Source organism: Syngnathoides biaculeatus, chromosome 4 (assembly GCF_019802595.1).
Source record: "Syngnathoides biaculeatus isolate LvHL_M chromosome 4, ASM1980259v1, whole genome shotgun sequence".
NCBI classification, from domain to species: domain Eukaryota; kingdom Metazoa; phylum Chordata; class Actinopteri; order Syngnathiformes; family Syngnathidae; genus Syngnathoides; species Syngnathoides biaculeatus.
Genome location: NC_084643.1, coordinates 24,386,855 through 24,405,462, shown reverse-complemented (window position 1 = coordinate 24,405,462; position 18,608 = coordinate 24,386,855). Strand labels below are relative to the sequence as shown.

The 18,608-nt window shown below is 39.9% G+C and overlaps 1 protein-coding gene across 7 annotated transcripts in view; it reads left to right on the top strand.

Moving 5' to 3' along the window:
• The window catches only part of arvcfb (ARVCF delta catenin family member b), a 240,004-nt gene that overhangs the window by 116,532 nt on the left and 104,864 nt on the right, over positions 1-18,608 (top strand). The window lies entirely within an intron of this gene.

The window sequence follows — 18,608 nt, the reverse complement described above, 5'->3', positions numbered from 1 at the left end:
AAGCCTCTTTTGAGTCTCATCTTGAGCTTCTCTCGCTCTTCTCCCGATTGGCCTCGAGAGCTAATTATTCATCTTTATTACACAGTTCACAGCATGCGTCTGTGTTTGCGTTTCGGCTGTTTTTACGGGATGTTGGGACGATGACATGTCCCGCCCCCCTGTTGGCAGCATCAGGTGAACACAGTGGCATGCAGGAAGCTTCTCATCATCTCTACGTGGTCTTTAGTGGAGCCCTCTTGCACGTTAGCTGGATCTCCACTTCTGGTGGTCTCCTTGTGGGAACATTCAAGGGCTCCCAGACAATACGAGACAAAATTCACTGTGGTGTGTTCATGGGACCTGCGCAAAGTTTGTCCCTGATTAGCGCCTGCAAGGCTCTTGACTGAATCCAGGCCAGATTTATAGCATGGGCTGTGCTGACAATTGTGTGAAAGGCATGACATTAAACCCCTTTGTCTTATCCTGCATAGATACCACTGGAATGTGCTTTTGTTAGTGCTTGGGTGTACCAGGGCATGATGTGCATGCATTATTGGAGATGGTCTGGGAGTTGGAACACTATTTTCCCGTCAAGGTTGGCAGCTCTCACCTGATAGATTGTCAGATATCTGAAAAAAAAAAAAAAAAAAACCAAAACACAGAAAATGACATTGAATAAAGCCAACGTCTCATCCACCATTTGTTCATTAAAAAAATAAAGTTTACTCTCATAGTAGGTTGAGTTTGTGATAACACAGAATGTTCTAAGTACTGTATGACGCAAGTGCTGATGGATTCAAACCAGACTTGTTTCTCAAGGGCCACCACTTATTGAGCTCCTATCTTGGGTGCATGCGTGCTGGAATGTGTGTTGACGACCCACGAATATGTCCTTGCCGTGTTCTTCCTAAAATGGCTCAGAGAGCCGAAGGATGGATCTTATATTTGTGACCTCCACTGGGCCAAGATGGTTGGCATACTTTAGGGGAGGCCAGCATCGTAGCTTGACCTTTTCAACTTGGCTGGTGATTCCTCAGCTGGAAACACCTGCTTTTCCATTGCTAAAATTCCAGGTCACACTTAATCCATCATGTGGTTGTATGTGTTCTTTAGTCGTGATTGTGGAGAAAAAAAATTGAGGGGAAAAAATGTAAAAGTAAAAAAAATACTGCTTAAACATGCACTTATACACGTTGTTCTCTAAACAACTTGGAACCACATACAAAATGAATGCAATGAAATGAAAAATTACAGTGAAATGACATAATCAAACAATTTTTTCAATGAATTGTAGTACCATTGCAGGGTAGGGGGGAAAAAAGCAACATTCAAAGCGGGAACTTGTTCATTTTGAAATATTTGCTCTACTTTGTTGCATTCTACTTGTTCTATTAGTTTTGGATCCAGGAAAATATGAGACACTGGCTGGTCTGAAAAATATAATTAGGTTTTTGCCCAATTGCTATATCTGCCTAGCCTCCCAATTAGCGGGGAAAACTCCAGCAGACCGTATCTGAGTTCAATTTAAGCTGTTTGAAATCTGTACACCAGAAGTACGCAGTGCACAAGGCCTCAAAGTTCAGGTGGTGTTGCTGTAACATCTTCTTATGATGAAAAGTAGAAAAACTGGTATGTCACAGCGAAGAAAACATTATGAAAAATCCACTCGCACCATCCTTCTCGGGTCTATCAAAAACCAGACGACATTCTTCCTCTTCAGCAAGGAGGATCCATCTGAATAGCAAAATAATTCAGGATGATCCAGCCAAAGACTAAAGGGGGGGTGGGGGTGGGGTGGGGGGTTGACTTCTGTTTGCCAGTTTCCTGACAGTTCGTGGGGCTCTCTGCTGCAGTAAATGAGTGCTTGATACATGCTGTTTGGATTCCTCAAGAAAAATAAAGTTCTAAACATTTTTCAGAGGCAGGGTTTGGGTGTGATTGCTCACATTCTCCTCCTTCTTTTAGTCACTCCTTTCCCCTGGCTCTTTGTGAATCTGTGAATCAATATTTGAAGACATGTAGGGCATGAGAAATTCATTTTTTGGGGGAGTCATACAAGAATAATGACTTTGATGGGCAACATATGAACACATACCAGGATTTGATGGAGGGTTGGGATGGGTAGGTGCTGGTCTTGTGTTTTGAAGGTAAGCAGGTTTTGGAGGAGACATGATCATATGGTGCTAAGTCATACCAGATGGCCTTCCCACTATCCAGCATGTCATTGTTTGCCATCCAAGTCCCGTGGCTGCTCCTTGTTGTATTTGATACATCATGTTACATTATGTATTATGTCTTCCTAAATATGTTGTTAAAAATGCTCATCTCCTTTTCAGCTTGGTAGCCAGTCCAAATGTTGTGATACCTTCTATGTATTTTCAACCAGAAAAGCAATTTTTTCATCATTTGTTTTTCCAATAAGGCAAAACACACACATTCAGCATTTTAATTTGTTTGTATTATTCATTGGCTGCAGCAATAGTTACATTCATCCAGCTGCCTTGTGGTAGTTGGTGAAATTAACATTTTAAGTCAACACGCAAACATCAATTTATCTTTAAAATCAACTGTTATGTCGTTAATATAATTTATTGTGAGGTAATTGTCCAGCAGTTCCCTTGCATTGCACATTCAATTTAAGATAGTGAAAATGGATTTTCAATTTAATATGTCATTTTAGTCTGCCACAGTGCCGAACTTTTGAAAGGCCGTACTGACTTCATGATAAATATTTCAATGCAACACAACCCCAGACATTTGTGCTCCAAGTAGGTTAAAACAGATACTCAGGATTATGCACAAATGGAAAGTAATAGATGAGGCTAAAGATAGTGCACTGTCTGTCCATGAAGTACACACATGAACACCCCATCAGCTTTTTGTTTGTTTTTGTCTGTGGTAGTTGTGGATCACGAGCAGGTGTTCATGCAACCCCCAGAATGCCCCCTCCTTTCTCTTTTGCACCCCTCTTACTTTGTCCTGAGTCACTGGTGGCTCCGGCCTGGACTGATGCAGCCGCACATTCGTTCCTTCACTGTGAGATGACTGGAAATGCTAATAATTTTCCCTCTCCTTTTATCATCACATTGATGGAATTAAATAAACTTGAGGGACACGATTGAAAAGCTGGAGTGGATGCTGCCACAAAGCCAGGTTAGGAAACAGCAGTGAGGAGAGTAGCAGTGCATTAATGAGATGGTAGTCTTATTATCATGCCTCAGCTGCCGTTTCTCTTTGCATATTCAGGGGCTTTTATCCAACATTTTGTGCAGCTGCTTTAGTCCACACAAGATTTTGCCTGATGCCGCTAATTACTTGTCTGTATTAGTTTGTACTGAGGAGTTTTCAGCATTGTTGAGTTTTTTTTTTTTTTTTCAATGGCCAAATTCGGTGGATTTCCCATCGATGACATATAAATGGGTGTCAAAGCACATACCATTCAACACACACAAGCTAAAAAAAGAAAATCAATTTGATCCCAGTGCTATTTGTTCAGTGTTTTTCTGCAGGCTCTGGACAGTGGTTTCTTCATATTTCCCTGACTGTGTCCAATAAACACCTCCTTATCTTTGCTGCAGGAAGGCACCAAGTAGAATCATGTTTTTGATCAGATAGATAAAGAAAGCGTCTTGCTATACAAAAATAAGAAGGCCCCCCGTCATATGGCGCTATAGTTAGATAGGATCTGATATTCATTTAGTTTTGCATCAAAATGGTGCTACGAGCTGCAATTAAGCAGCATACCTGGTAGTGACAATATTTACTTTATTTTCAATCATAATCTGACACTGAATACGGTGCGAGGATAACATAATGGTATCAGTTTGATCATTGCACAGCCTCATGTCCAAATTTTAAGACAGAAAACAGTACGCTGGGATAAAGATGTGATTTATTTAAGTCACATTATTAACAATGAGGTTCAACAGAAATGGGAAAATGTCAGGCACTATATGACTGGTATTTAGACATCTAATCAGTTTATCACCAAGGATTTGACCAGGGTCCCCTTAATTCTCCTGGCATCTTACTTTGTCATCGTGCTTGGATATGTTCTGGAAGTATATGCTGCAACTTTGTAAGTATAACACACAAATCCTGACCTACATTTGAACCAATGAAGTATAACAATTATTACGAGCCAGGCCTCCTTGTCCAACATCAGTGACCTCTGGCCTCTGAAATGTTTTTTTGCTGGATGAATAGAAGAAAGAATTCCACACACGCGCACACACACGCACACACATGCACACGCACGCACACACACACACACACACACACACACACACACACACACACACACATTTAATCTATTGAAATTCTTCCCAGAAAGCCATTATAGCCTCAAAGGGGAAATCATCTCATATTTCCTCCTACCTTTTCACTTCTTCTTAGGTGTATGTAATTGAAAGCCTCCATAACAATTGTAAATTATATCCCAATCATTTTGGTGGTTTCCCAATAGGGATTATGGCCAAGTGTTTTCATTTTTGGTGTACTTGTAATTACTGACAGCGGTTTCTGCAAAAGACATGGTCATATAGTTCTACTTTGCACCTGTGAAGAAAGGTTGCATTAATGGATCAATTGCCAGGAGTTAATTTAGTGTGGTGATTTTCTGGATATTTCATACTGGGTTTACTTACATGCTTCCAAGTTGGTTCTGCTTCAGGGGCCTACTTTGGGGGCATTTATCTTTGGTTCATATATGCTCCACCCCATTTATTTTGCATCTTGGGACCTCTAAGAGAGGCCCTCCGGGGGAAGGTCAGAGTTTTTATAAAGCTTCCCTCAAGCAGAAAAAAAACTAATGCCTCTCTTCATCTCTCTTTCGTTTCCAGGAAATGTATGAGGCAGTACATGTAGGGTAATGTCGGTGCCTGGGGAAGACATGGCTCAGGCTCCACTTGCGTGTTTAGTCTGCAACTTTCTTCTGAAGGATTAGCCCACTTCCTGCTACTGGAAACGGTGAGATGTCAGGGAGAGCATCGATCTGCCATCATGGTACCATCTGTCTCTGCCTGTCTTTTGGGATTAATGATTCCCTCTGACAGCTCTTTAGTAGAGCTCTATTAGAGTTGACTGGCCATTCAGATTACTCTGACATCTGGCAGTGCGAGGACTTGGCATAGGACATCCTTGCTATTTTCTTTCTCACGTGTGAGTCATTCCAATCATATGGAGTAAGTTGTAACACAGTGGTGTGATGTCCAGAGAGAGAGAGAGAGAGAGAGAGAGAGAGAGAGAGGTATCTATTGGGATAGCAATTTGATTCTGTACCATTTTGACCTTTATTACTGGTCAAGATAACCAGAGCAAGTGTTTTCGTCAAACCCCCAACAACTCTGTTTATTGCTCACTCAGAGCTCAGTCACAAAGGAGATTGGGGGTTTGCAGTGAGGACCTTGCAGGTGGTTGAAGAACTGTGATGAGGTCTGGAACCTCATTAGAATGCTGTTCCGGACCTCACAACAGTTGCTGTACTGCTGATGGTCTGGGCTCAGAGGGAAAAATAAAAGAGAGTGCAATAGCAGTAGAATGAACGTCCAAACCACTGTAAGTTGACCGGTGTTGACTCAACCACTTGCACGTTTTGCTGTAGCAGCTGCAGCCGCACACAAACATTATGCTAACCAGGAGCAAGAGTTCAGCCAAAACCAGGATGAGAACTCCCCAAAATGGAAAGACAAGTCTGCTACTTGCATTCTTTGTGCCGCAGACTCTCCACGCAGACAGCCAATTGTAAAGTTTAATGGCGGCATTTAGACATTCAGTGGTGGTTGTCATATGGCATTACATGGGATGGCACAGTCTTGTTTCTCATCTTCTCTTGTTATGCGCTCTTCTCATTCCCAGAGGAGCCACTTGTTAACAATGGAATGATGCGCCTCTTCACACATTCCATGGGTCTTTTCAGCTATCCAGTGAATCTCTACTGCATGTGACTGAGCCTACATAATGATTCTAGGGGATTTATATATAAATAAGTAAAATGCCATCTTGTCCCATCATGCCTTCTTGTTTTTCAATTGTTTGTAATATGTAATAGGATGAGAAGGGTGTCAACCTGAGCCACACCTATGGAGGGACAAGTGTTAGTCATCCATAGACGGTGCTGTACTTAAAATTGTTTTGGTGGGATGAAGGGTGTAAAATCCTGATGTTTTCTTTAAAGCTGTTCGTACCCTCCTGCTTCAGCCAAGCCAGCGTATACTTTGATAATAGGACATTGCAGCTGTGTTAGCTTGTGTAATTCTATAGGGTGACCTTGAAAGGTTTGAACAAAAGATTGGGTTAGGAAATGGTTCGGGTCACAAAAGTCCCAGTAGCCCTCAAACATACAGCAAAGTAGTTTTTTCTACAGTTTGTAAAACAAGCATCACAATTTTTCAAGTTATTTATGAGGTTTATAATAATAACCTAATAACAGATCAGGGTGTGAAATAAAAATATACACACTATATGCATGTAGAGTATATAGTGTACAGTGTTGCTGTATTACAGCTGTAAAAGTAATTACATTGGCTACTGGATGGTTCCACAATTACTGATCAATAGTATGACCACGAATTATTATTATATTTTTTTTGAGGGGTCTTGATTTCACTCTCATTTGGTCAGTAGCTACAGAACAATAGTGCACTGAATACCTCAAAGTTGTCTGAGTTAAACAAACAAGGCTGTGGAGACAGACCTCCCTGAGTTTCTAAATTCTTTCCATCATTCTCTGGTACAGCTAGGAGGGGCTTAATCCAATAAAACCTTTTCTTTGCTATTTTGTGCTTTGTCTTTTATTAATACAACAGTGTGTGTGTGTGTGTGGTGTGTGTGTGTGTGTTGCGTGTGTGTGTGCGAGTGTGAGCCTGAGCTTGAAAGTGAGTGAGTGAGTGAGTGAGTGAGTGAGTGAGTGAGTGAGTGAGTGAGTGAGTGAGTGAGTGAGTGAGTGAGTGAGTGAACTGACCAACTGCAACATCAGCTGTTCAGGCCAAAAACAACACAAGCACTTGGGGTACGTAATAATCTGCATTCTGTAGTCCCTACTGGAAGAATCATTCAGTTTTAACTTCACCCGTCTGTGACACACAGAAGGTAATTAATGTCCCACAACAGGATATGACTACTATTCTTGTCTGTCCAAAAACATACTGTAATATTGTGAAGTGAGGGAGAGAGTCCATTCCCCAATTTTGTTTGAATTAGCAAAGCTAACATGCAGTCTGGAGAAGACCTTCTACCAGTCTAGTGGCCCAAAATACATGTTGACACATGGACATCATTTACAAAAAGTGTGTGTGCACAAATTTGTGCATAGATTATGTGGATGAATATAAGACAAAAATCTGTGATTCATAAAATATTCTTACTTGAATTTGTTTTTACTCTGTGAACAAACTTCAAAGCCCTTCAGACTATGCGTACAAATGATGATTGGCTTTCGGAAAAAAGTGCAGGCATTGCTAAACATTTGTTTATTTTTCTATTCTTCAGCTTGCAATTTAATTTGATGGTGATTTAAATGTTCCAATACTATTTCAATTAGTTGAAATGCACAAATAATTATGAGTACATTTAAAAACTTCACAATACTGTATTTATTTTCAATGCTACCTAAATATATCTGGTGTGTCACGTCAAATTTTTATAACCAATAGCACAACGAAAATGAAAATAAACACATAACTTATTAAAACTACTCACTTATTAAAGTTGTGCATAAATACAGAAAAGGTAAAGGGCAAATATTTTTTTAAAAATTATTCCCATTTAAAAATTGTAGTAAAATCCAGCAGAATTGACTCTGAATGAGATTGATCATCATGTCTAGCTTCTTCCATTTTCTAATGATTGCTCCAACAGTGGACTTTTTTTGACCAAGATCCTTGGCAATTTCTCCGTAGCCCTTTCCAGCCATGACATTTGTGTCTCTGGTGTCTTTGGACAGCTCTTTGGTCTTGGCCATGTTACAAGTTTGAGTCTAACTGATATTATGGGGTGTACAGGTTTCTTTATGTAGCTAACGACCTCACACAGGTGCATCTGATTCAGGATAATACATGGAGTGGAGGTGGACATTTAAAGGCGGTCTAACAGGTCTTAGAGGGTCAGAATTCTAGCTGATAGACGTGTTCAAATACGATGAAAATTTCAGACCCCTCCATGATTTCTAAGTGGGAGAACTTGCAATATATCAGGGTGTTGAAATACTTATTTTCTTCACTGTACTTCATCTAGTTCCTTCCAGAATTTCTCTTGCAACTTTAAGTCACATCCTACCTGTGGGGCATAGCTACTAATGACATCATACATAACACCCTCAATTTAAAATTTCAGCCTCATCACTCGATCTGATACTCTTTTCACCTCCAAGACATTCTTAGCCATCTCTTCCTTTAGAATTACCCCTACTCCATTTCTCTTCCCATCTACTCCATGGTAAAATGATTTAAACCCTGCCCCTAAACTTCTAGCCTTACTACCTTACCACCTGGTCGCTTGTATGCACAATATATTAACCTTTCTCCTAATCATCATGTCAATCAACTCCCAAGTTTTTCCTGTCATCCTGTCAACAGTCAATGTCCCTACACTCGGTTGTAGGCTCTGTGCAATGCTCTTCGTCTTCTGACGATGAATCCACTTTCCTAATTTTCTTTGTCTTCGACCCACAGTAGCTGAATAAAAATTTCAGACCCCTCCATGAATTCTAAGTGGGAGAACTTGCAATATAGCAGGTGTTGAAATACTTATTTTCTTCACTGTAACTAGACTTGGCTGCGGTGGCACATTAATGCTGGCCGCGACAACGAGACATATACACAACAATAAGCTTATATACTCACACAGGCTAATGCAGTGTCCAACAATGAACTGGCAACTAGCAATGCAACACACAAAGCTTAAATACATGGCATAGTTAGCGCCAATGAGGTGCAGGTGAGGAGCTGCTGCCCCTTACAAAAACCTGTTCTCAGTCTGTTTATGACTTGTGAGTACTTTTCTACAACTTTGTCAAAAGTCTCAGATTCATACGCACTGTCTGTCAGCACCATTTGCACAGAAGCACATTTTTCCTCGGTAAATCCACAGAAAATTATCATCTGAGCTTTAAATGAATTGAGAGGACTTATCAGCAACAGTCTTACTTTGGCCTCCCAGCTCACAGTTCAAATGGTTGAGTTTCACAGTAATGTCTGTTACAAATGCGAGTTCAAGTGTCTTCTTAGTGTCTCTACCAAGGTGTTTCTGACTGGATTAGAACCACATGCGGTCTTTTGTTTCTCTTAAAAGTGAAAAAGCAACCCAAAAAGGAATCATCACATGCTCAAAGCTGATCACTTTTACATATAACACGTGCTAGTGAATGATGCGGTGGTAACACTGTCACCTTCACTGTGAGCAATGGCTCCTTTATGTCTGCTGATCACAGCAGATGCTCCCTCTGTAGTCACTGATGACAGTTTTTTCAAGGAAACCTTTCTCTCCGCAAAAAAAGTGCTTCACCCTGTCATAGATATCAACTCCCCTTGGAGTCGTCATCAAGAGCAGGCGTGTCAAGAGAGAACTCATCAAGCACCATCCGGATAAACACAATTAGCTGCGGTGAAATGTTATGGCCAAGTCTGCTGATCAGTAAAGTTCCCATACATAGCAGACTCTGTAATTGTCCCCAACTGGACATCCGAGCAAGTGGAAATTAAATCAGTTTCCTTTTTCTTCTTTTCAAGGACGTTTGTAATTGTCATTGTCATGTCGTTATATTACTTGTATGAAAACCACCACGTCTGAAAAGTCCTTCTTTTTCTTCAACAAGAAGTCTGTAGCTCTAAATATACAAACCCCGTTTCAATGAAGTTGGGATGTTGTGTTAAACATAAATAAAACAGAATACAATGATTTGCAACTCATGTTCAACCTATATTTAATTTAATATCCTACAAATACATTTAATGTTCAAACTGATATTTTTTTTTTTTTTTTAGCAAATAATCACAAACTTAAAATTTTATGGCTGCAATACATTCCAATAAAACTGTTACAAGGTCATGTTTACCACTGTGTTACATCACTTTTTCTTTTAACAACATTCAATAAACATTTGGGAACTGAGGACACTATTTATTGAAGCTTTGTAGATGAAATTCTTTACAATTATTTCTCGATGCACACCTTCAGCTGTTCAACAGTCCAGGGTCTCCGCGGTCATATCGTACGCTTCATGATGGGCCACACCTTTTCAGTGGGAGACAGATCTGGACTGATGGCAAGCCAGTCTAGTACCTGCACTGTTTTGCTCCGAAGCCACGCTGTTGTAACACATGCAGAATGTGATTTGGCATTGTCTTGCTGAAATAAGCAGGGGAGTCCACAAAAATGACGTTTCTCCAAATCCTGTATGTACCTTCCTGCATTAATGGTCCCTTCACAGATGTATCAGTTCCCCATGCCACTGGCACAAACACAGCCGCATACCATTACAGATGCTGGCTTTTGAGCTTTGCTTCCATAACAGTACGGAGGGGTTGTTTTCTTTTGGCCCAGAGGACACGTTTTCGAAACCAATTTGAAAAATGTAGACTCATCAAACCAAAGAACACTTTCCCACTTTGCATCAGTCAATCTTAAATGAGCATGGGCCCAGAGAAGCCAGCGGTGTTTCAGGGTGTTTTTGATAAATAGCTTTTGCCTTGCATAATAGAGTTTTAAGTTGCACTTATGGATGTAGCGCCAAACTGTATTTTCTGACATTGGTTTTCTGAAGTGTTCCTGAGACCATGCGGTGATGTCCTTTACACATTGATGTCAGTTTTTGAAGTCGTACCGCCTGAAGGATCAAACGTCACGGGCGTTCAATGTTTGTGTTCGGCATTGCCATTTACATGCACTGATTTCCCCATATTGTAATGTAAGTGGTCAATACTTGGCCAGCTTTTTTTTTTGCCATGGTTTTAACAATTCATTATTGTGATTATGTTTGTATTGTCCTGTGTAGTAAAGACACAGATTCTAAATAGTGCAGAACAATTGCAAGCCTTTTCTCTGAAATATGTTTATCTCAGGATGGACTGGGAGTTGGATAGTATATCAGAGGGAAAGCCTTCAAAGGGGAAGCTATTTTGTCCCTTGCCACACTGTGATGTGAAAATTACTGTGGGCCTGTGCAGAGAGAAAGATCAGGAACAACAGTGCCTTCCACAAAGCATAATCAGAAGTTTACAGGCAGCAGGACTGGCATGATGTCTGCAGCCCTCTGACTCTGGACGAGCTACTACTGTGTTACCGTGTACACAATCAACTTCTCTGTTCATCAAGCTAATTCACTTTCCTACTCAACTCTTCTGCATCTCCACTTCAGTTCAACTGCACCACATTGGAGGCCTTTTTTTTTAAAGTGCGGCTGTGGCACCATATTACAGGGATTGTTCGATCATTTCAAAGTGAGTCATACATAATAATGCAGTAAAAATATGTGCAATACCCATTGCTGATGATGTACCATATACAATTTTTCTATTATTGATAATGAGTAGTTGGGCTGAATAATGTTATTGCTTCTTTTTTTTAGCTTTGCAATTGTCAGAACTATTGTTTTGTGCAGTGGGGTTCTGAATGGATGAAAAATAAATAGTTTCAATACTGCAGCTATCACAGAGTAAATTGTAAGGAAGGGAGACAAAGAAAAATATGGCGTTGGCGAAGCATCACGCTGAATAAACACATCTGTCTTCCTTATCGACATGAAAAGGAAAGCTTTATATATATGCTCACTGGATTTACTTCTCCCTTAGTGAGTTGAATATACAGTATCGATCTCCACCCTGCATGCATATGCAAAGTTGTATGTTTGCCCCTGTTAACTTTGCTGTGATAGCCTGTCTTGTAGTCGCTCCAGTTTATTGAAGTAACATGTTTGGAATGTGATTCTGAATTTAGAATATTGATTTTGGGAGTCTGCAAGCATTTTACATTGACAAGAAAAAAACCCTCAAAACTGCAGTATGTATTCAATATGCGTTTTATGTGGATTGTTTCCCTTGAGATTTATATGCTATATTTTCATTTGCTTTGGGTTACCCAAAATTTTTGACTGCCTCACTGATGATTCTAAAAGTGTCAACCAGACATAATGTTTTTTTCTCCCCTCTTATCACTGCATGACCAAGCAGGCCATCGTTGATCATATAAAATGATTTACTTTGCTGATGCCACGTATTGTAACCTGATAGAAATATATTGCATCTCTCAGGCGGTGTGATCTTATACTGGAATCCAGCAGAGATGGTGTTTCATGTTCATGTCTGCTGAGCCCGTTTCAGTATGTGCTGCCAAGTGGGCCTCAAGTTGTGTGATGAAATATGACAGCCATGTCATTCAGGCTGTTACAGAGTCATTTCTCTAAAGTTGTGACACTTCATCCAACTAGTACATTACTGTATGCCTGTTTTATAAATATGTTGTGACACCACAAATCCCTCAGCTGGTTGCCTGGTACAGGCCATTCATTGTGTATATTGCTACGCTCTAGAAGCTGACTCTGTAAAAGTGATCATGTGTGTTAATCCGCTTTGGTATTACCATGCAATTACACAGGTGAACGATCCTGAATAGGATACAGACAGGGCGCTCCCTTTCCTGGAAAACTCCCGGAATTTGAATAATAGACACACATATTGCTCATTCATTGGCTTCATTGTGGACTAATTTGGCAATGCCTCTGTGATTTCATTGAAAGTGTCCAAGGGCTGACTCAGTGTGTGTTTTCCCACAAGTGCATAGAAAATATTAGAGGAGGTTGGAACAACCAATATCTCAAATGAGCCATGATCCGGATGATATTGGTCCCCCACCTGTCTCTTTCCAGACTTTGTTTTATAGTCCATCAATTGAGGAGCAGATGGGAAACTATTGTTACCATTGGTGTAGCGCAAGGACTGGAACCACTAAGAATCCTGGCAACTAAGGAAATAATGTCAATGAATTGAGGAAACGTGACCACCTTGTCATTGCAAGGGTCTCAGAATTCCACAGCATTGCTCTCTAATCTCCACAGCATCTTGGGAATTTGGAGCCCTTGTTTAGCTGCATAAATAGCAATAAAGTACAGTACGTGGATCACATGGGTATGGAAACATATGAACCGGTTGCCAGCCAATCACAGGGCACATGGAGACAACAGTTGCACTCACAATCACACGTAGGAACAATTTAGAGTCTCCAATGAATATATGTTTTGGGGATGTGGCAGGAAACCCACGCAGGCATGGGTGAGAACTTGCAAACTCCACACAGGCGACTTTTAGAAATATGTCAAAATATGTTCGATATGAGAACTAATTTGGAATTGGTCACTGAGACCCCCAGTGCAAATGTAGCCAAGGTCTTTCTTAGGATGGAGTTGGTGGGTGTTGAACTGTAAGTTTTGTTTCAGTTGTTATTCATTTTGTATTTATTTTGAAGGGGTTTAGATTTCTTCAAAGGCTTCATGTGTTGTATATCGTGTTGTATATTTTATATATATTCATAATCTGCAACAGCTTCTTCACGGTTAAACGAATTCCCCGGGTTTAGCTGAGGTATTCACATATCACCCTTTTAGGTTCTTCTGTTTACTGCATCACTGCCTTTTTAAAACCCATTTCATCATGTTGAAATGTTGTTTGTCCTTCTTCAGGCCATGTACTAATTGTGCTTTTGTCAATGGAAGCCAGTGTAAGGGTTTTTCGCTCATTGGGTAATTTTTTTGGAGGCCCCGTTTAGTATGACAACAATAGAGTGGATATTAAACATATTGGACCATTCTAGCAAGCAGTCCATCTGTTTAATGGAGTTTAGTGGTTTCGTTGGAAACAATGCCTTGAATGAAAAAAAAAAAGAAAAAAAGCACAAGCACGTAGGTCCCAGGGAATCCAAAATAGTATTGATTCTGCAATTTGTGGATGGTGCCTGCCTTGCAATCCATCTCACCACTGTTTGGCACGCAATCCATAAGGCCTGGTCTTGTTTCTCATTGTCATACTCAGAATTTCAGCATAATTAAATAAGTTTTCCCATGGAGAGCTAATCAGAGCTAAAAGGTTGCAACTTGTATGGGTTTTTTTCCCCATAGGAAGCGACTATTTATAGAAAAACTGAGCATGCTGGTCTGTGAGTCTCACTTAGGGTGCACAGCTCAACTTAGCTCAGGTGGTGGCTGACTTAATCGTGTGAAGATGCTCTCAGTCCTTGCAGTGACATCTGGAGATGTAAATGTATGCTTGATATTTTTTCACATGGTATATGAATTGAAATATGTACATTTCCCCCGTGTATGCATTTATGAATCTTTTTAAGAACCTTCAATATTACATAACTCTGTTTTACATAGGGCATTTCTTGGAACTTGGAAGAAGAGCCAATAGTATGTTCTTTTTTCATAGCTTACGAGTTATGATGGTAATTTTTTTCATGTATATGCAACATAAATGGTCCAGCAATGCAAAATGTATTCTTTCAAATTAAACATTTTATTTAACAGAAACACTGACATGACATCCATCCCTTAACTGGAGCATTTTTTTTTTAAATTGTGATAAATACTCAGACATCAGATTCATTCCGTTTTCCAGACCGGAAATGCACAAATAAAATAATACAGACCGGCACAGACAGTTATTCATGCACACTGCACACTGTCCAATGACTTCCACTTAAAAAACACAACAAAGGAATTGATTGTTCCCTTAGACCACCTTTGTATTAAGTTCACATTCCTGCTGAGGCCACTAAAGAACAGGATGTTACTGTGTCTTGTCGTTAATGCTGTTGTCATCAGTCCTGTCGTTCCCATGCCTTACCTTTGTTCTCACTCCAGTCTGATGTGAGTGCAGTGTGTTTTTGCTGATTTTTATTTATCTTAGCCGTCTATTCTTTTCTCATGGACAATGAAAGGAATTGCATTCACTGTCCAGATAGTTTTCAGACCGCGGGCTATTTATGTGATGTGCTATTCATGTGTTAATTATTTATGTTGAAGAAAAAAAAAGTAAGTTTCATCCTTTCTCATCTTGCTAATGATTATTATGCAGCCTGTAGATAATGCAGTACAGATACATCCACCCATCCATCCATTTTCTTCAACGCTTATCTTCATGAGGATGGCAGGGAGTGCTGGAGCATATCCCAGATGTCAACGGGCAAGAGGCAGGGTACACCCTGAACTGATTGCCAGCCAATCGCAGGGCACATTGAGACAAACAGCCGCACTCACAATCACACATAGGGGCAATTTAGAGTGTACAATTAATGTTAAATGTTTTGGAATGTGGGAGGAAACTGGAGTGCCCGGAAAAAACCCGCGCAGTCACGGGGACAACATGCAAACTCCATACAGGCGGGGCTGGGATCTAACCCGGGTCCACAGAACTGTGAGGCCAACGCTTTTACCAGCTGATCCACCGTGCTGCCGTGGCAGTCTTATTTTTCTTTAAAAACTTTTTATATAGTACAGTATATATATTTTTTTAGGATGTAAAAAACCCAGTCTTACACATATTAATCTTTTCCACACACCTCTTCACCTCTACCATCCAACACTTTTTCTACTCTTAAACATACATAATATTGACAAGATACAGTATAAAATACTGGTTCACACCATTAAAGTCGATGCTAATTTAGAATCTACTACTGCACAGTTGGAGAAAGTATTACAGCTGTCACCCTGATATTTTTTTCATCCTTCTTCATGTACCAGACCGACGATTATTTTATGAGATAACGGCTGCCAACAGGCGCAAACTTTCTCGCTTCCTTTAACAGGTTGAGAAGTTAGATTTTTTTGGTAGTTAGATACTACTGCAGGTATGTTACTAAATCCTGAAAAAAATATTTTCTTTCCATTTTGCTGCACCAGAATACCGGCAATTTGATTTAGTGGAAGCCCATCAAAATGGCTTTTTCTCATTGTTTTGCGAAAGGTTATTCATGTTCTTTTTCATTTACATTGTTGGAAGATCTCTTTACTGGCTTTTTAAAGAAAAATTAAATTCAGATGAGATTTCTGTCATTCTGCTAAAGATAAAAAAATGTTTTTCAATTTTGGCGTCCAAAGTCACACGTTTATAGGATTCCGCCATGATTTAAAGCTTATGTATTTGGATGTGATCAACTATTGTCTTTGGGGGGGGGGAGACGGGATAATTCTGACGATTGGGCTCTAAAATGAAATCGCTCAAACGGATCATTGAAAAATCTGAAAATGACTTGTTTAAACATCAACATTTACGTCAACAAATAAAAAACATCAGAGCCGTTTTCTACCAACGATTCAAGGTTTCTATTGAGTTATGCTGATTTCTGGACAATTACATTTGGGATGATTTGTGACATAAAAAGTGGTGTTAAATCCATAATCCCTCTGATTCATACTTTGTAGGCCTAATTTTATTTGTGTTTGTACCCTCTACCTAGTGATATTTTCTATTTTTATATATAGATGCTTTGGAAATTTTTGTAACATACCAGCTTCTTCTGCCACTAACTGCCAGGTACCTTTGGGCAGCATGATAGGAAATAAAATAAATATTGTAAAATGTTCCATTGATTTAGCTCACATGTATTACTAAGGAAACATGATCACGGTGACAAACTCTATTACTGTGACAAACTCCCTCCCCCGCCCCAATGATTATAATATTTATTGTAACCGCAAAGCTATTTACTGTATAAAGCTCGTGCATGTAACGTCAGCATTTCCACGATGCCATATTGCTGGTCAAACAAAGATGCTCCGCAGTGCAGGAGTCATTGGACTGGAGCAGATTTTTGACAATGCCCGAGACCTGTTCTGCTGTTGGTTATAACAATAGATGAGACAGTTCTTCAAATAGATCTTTCTATAGAATGCCAGCTGAAAAGACGAGAAAAGATCGATGGATTTCGGCAATTAAACGGGATGGATGGTGCCCAACGAAATACACACGCATGTGTAGTGATCATTTCATTTCATTTCAGGTAGGAATTATTCTTCTCAATCTCAAATTATCAAGAAGTATTTATAATGCCAAGTTGACAAATTTTAAAAAAATAATGAACTGTCTGTCACAGAGAAGTGTATGGAAGTAAGCATATACGGAGGAGACGACTGTCCCAATTTTTTTTCTCAATCATAGTTAGTGAATGTGAGTTTGTGTAAAACCAGGGGTCATTTATTTAAATATTGGTATTTGTATTGAAATGATCCGAGTGGGTTCATCACCATGTGGGATTTATTCCTGATAGAGAACAGACCCAGCAACAAAGTATTTGTAAGCGTCCAGACTTTTATACGCTTTTGTGTAAACAACTTACTCACCAGATACATGTGGAGATCCAGTTGTCCGAGACAAGCAGAAGTGAATTAACAGTCCAATTTCTTATTGGCAAAAACATCGACTTTGGCATTGAATATGGATCCTCTATGCAAAGTGTCTCTAATTTTTCCACGTAGCTTCGTTTATTATCAGCTTCTAAATGTTTAACGGTATTGGAAATAACTCTCGGTATCGTGTCATAAGATATATTTGCGTTTGGTCTCAACGAAAATAACTTTCAAGAATGCTTTGCTTGACCGGCAATATGATGACGTAAACAAAAATCACGTGATTTTATGACGTAGGTACACGATCTCTTTACATTGTAATGCCCTGCAAATTGTTATGCGACATGAATTTGGGTTTTGGGTATTGCAAACGGAAGTTTAAAACTGTAGCTTTGTGGGAGAACAATACATATACTATTTTAAATATTCAAACATTCATCCGGATCCTCATCCAACATTGTAGTGATCTATTTTGAGGATTGTCTTGCACACATTAGAACTTGTTGAACAGCAGTTGTTGAACCCTTCGCCGGCCCCTCACATCTTCTTCCGACAAACCCGCCTTCTGACAAAAGCTCTCCGCAGAATTGGTCTGGCTGCAGTCATCACACACCCTCTGCTCTATTTTAAGCCCTAAAACAGAGGCCCACTCCCCTCTTGAGCGTCCAGTGCGCTCTGTGTGGGCTAGAGCGTGGGCCTCCACGCACTCAAGGCAGCTCCTGCCAGCTGGTGCAAAGGTAATAGCACAGATAATCTCCCATATGGTCTGGCCCTGACGGCAACTCTGCCCTGGCTAGACCAAAAGTATGAAGAAGATGCTCATTAAAGTTTGCTCTCTTCGAGGAAAGTTCACTGACTGTCGTAACTATCCCAGCATCATGGTATGGAGTTATTTAACTTGAGAAGTTGAAAAGCAATTTTCTAGAAGGTATAGTAGTAGTAAGTATCCCCAGTAGATGGGGATATTTGAAATCTGTTTCCAAAGCCGACAAGCGTGTCGCATCAACGTACCACAACAACTCTAGAAAGCCACACATTGACTTTGGTCTTTGCATAATTAACATTAGATTACTAATGGTCCCTGGGCTCAAAGACTGCTTTTGATCGATTACATGTATAATATAGAATATATAATGATAATGTAGCCATGTAATCTCTTGGGATTTCAAGCCATTCCAAACACAGAGAAATGAGGATCACTGTAACTCACTCTAGATAATCCTCAGTAGATTTTGTGATGTTCAAACACCCCTGTAGACACTGGAGAGCAATCTTTAAGATACATTGCTTCTAC